Here is a 2,642-nt window from a genome sequence, read left to right on the forward strand (position 1 = left end):
CGCGACCAACAACCATAATTGCTGTAAAAAGCCTGAAGATGGTCTGAGGAAAGGGCCAAAACTGCTTGCTAACAAATAAAAAAAATCTGAAAACGAGATCGATACTGTTTGTGTTTGATTTAATAAAGCTGTCTGTTGGACAAGCGATATTTCCCATCTTGCTGTCTGACTACCGTAGGTTAAAAGTGCGGTATGGCATACATGGGGATGTTCTCATTGGTCCCATACCTGCTCTTGTCCTCAAAGGCAGTCCTAACTGCCAGTTTTGCGCAGACTAAATTTTGGAAAGCTGTCCCTGCATTTCATCTAACTGTGTTTTCTTTGCACCTAACTGTTTTGTGTGTCATCTCTCCGTCGTGTGCACTCACGCGTGTGTATCTAGCCTGGCTCACTGTCAAAGGAAATCGGGCCACCCGGTGGTCCGTCCTCTGTGCTGCTATTTTCCCATCCGTCGTCTGTGCTGCTGTTTTCCCAGACTTGAAACTAGCCTATTTTCAGACTTCATAAATGGTTCAAATGGCTCAGAGCACTATGGGACTTAACATCTAAGGTCATCAGACCGCTAGCACTTAGGACTACTTAAACCTAACTAAACTAAGGACATCACACACATCCATAGCCGAGGCAGGTTTCGAACCTGAGACCGTAGCGGTTTTGCAGCTCCAGACTCAAGCACTTAGAACCGCTCGGCCACACCGGCCACGTATTTTCAGACTGCCGCGACGTTTCATAGAACTGCCGGGCAGTCATGCTCAATGTTGCACGCTACAGACATCATATTGAGGAAACATTAATAACTTGTTTGGACGATCTGTTTCTCATTTAGAGGACGTTTTTCTCCAGCAGAATGGTGCACATCCTCGACTCAGATGAAACGTCCCCCGACTCCTGGATGAGGTTCTGCCAGGGCGTTGGACTGGTTCAGTGGGAAGGCCATCTAAGTCGCCAGACATGACGCCATGTAACCTCCCCACAAAAAAAAAAGAAATATTAATAATATTCACATTTAGTGGAACCTCCCAACAGAAAAATTCCTAAACCTCTCAACAGTAAAAAATATAATTATGTCGTTCACATTCAGTATAACAAACCAACAGAAAAATTGCGTAACCTATCAATAATAAAATGTAACTAATCTCTCAGTAATAAAAAAATGTGACTCACTTATAACTTTTCAATAATTGATTGTGAATTTAAACTGGTAAATTTTGGACGTCAGCAGTGCTGCGTCATGGCCCTGAAAATTCATTCCGAATAAATTGAAAAATCTTACCTCAATTAGGTCACCGGATAACGCGTATATATCTGCTCCTATAGTAAATTTTTCTGGCGCAGCTCTGTGCAATGCTGCCCAATAGATTTGTATGTATAAAAAGAAACAACTGATTTTTCCTTTCAATAATCAGGATGACCAGGGATTGGAAAAATTAGTAAATTCTTTAAATTGAAATGGATGATTGTCAAAAGTTACTTTTTATGATAAAGATTATTATTAAGAGATTTTTTAAACATGTAAATGGGACTTAATATAACAATACTACATATGCGCGAGGCTGCATTTACCTTATACTATAACGCTCAGGCTCCGCCATCGCTCCACCACGACCGGACCGGCCAACACGATACACCAGACTGCTCGCTAGCAACTTACTGCTACAACTACCACACAGTTCCTACTGCATACAACACTGCTCTCTGGTCTGGGATTCTCTTATACCTTACATATCGCAGGCAGTGTGTGAGCAATCCATCGAAATTACATCTGCTCAAGTGCGCTAGCAACAAATTTCTTAATCATGGACCTCTTACATAACCCTCCACTGGGGGGGGGGGGAGGGGGGGGGCAAAAATTTGGCGGCGATGGTGAGTCAGTTGGACTTGCCATGAGCGACAAATTTTTCTATAATCTATTTAGCTACCAAGTCCACAGTCTCAAGAGTATATACACTACTGATAAGTGCAGAACATGTTAAGAAATGAAATATAGTGCACACGCACTGAGTACAGATCATATCAAGAAATGACTAAATGTATACGCAATGAGTACAAAATATAGTAACAAATGACATAAAGTGCACACGCACTGTATAAGTCTTTAGCATTTTACAAGAACTGGATACATTAAGTAAAGAAATAAAATACACACGCACTGTAAAAGTCTTTAGCATATTTAGGACAACTGATCATATTAACAAATAAAATGAAGTGCACACACACTGTAAAAGTCTTTAGCATTTTACAGGAACTGGATACATTAAGAAAAGAAAGAAAGTGCACACGCACTGTAAAAGTCTTTAGCATTTTTACAACAATTAAACATATCAAGAAGTGAAATAAAGTGCACACGCACTGTAGAAGTCTTTAGCATATTTAGGACAACTGATCTTATTAACAAATGAAATAAAGTGCACACGCTCTGTATATGTCTTTATCATTCAGCAAGAATTTAAACGCGCTGTATAAGTCTTTACCATTTTATAAGAACTAGGAAAGGAATGGTAAGGATTGCGTCATGGTTGTAGTACAGTGCGTTGCACGTAGCTGCACTGAAAGTCCATATCTTTCTACAGAAGCACAACACCAAGTGAGACGCTCTGAAGTTCTCTTCCCTGAAGTATTTATCAGTGTGGCCAAGACACTGA

This window comes from Schistocerca gregaria, chromosome 2, assembly GCF_023897955.1.
Source record: "Schistocerca gregaria isolate iqSchGreg1 chromosome 2, iqSchGreg1.2, whole genome shotgun sequence".
In the NCBI taxonomy this organism is placed as follows: Eukaryota; Metazoa; Arthropoda; class Insecta; order Orthoptera; family Acrididae; genus Schistocerca; species Schistocerca gregaria.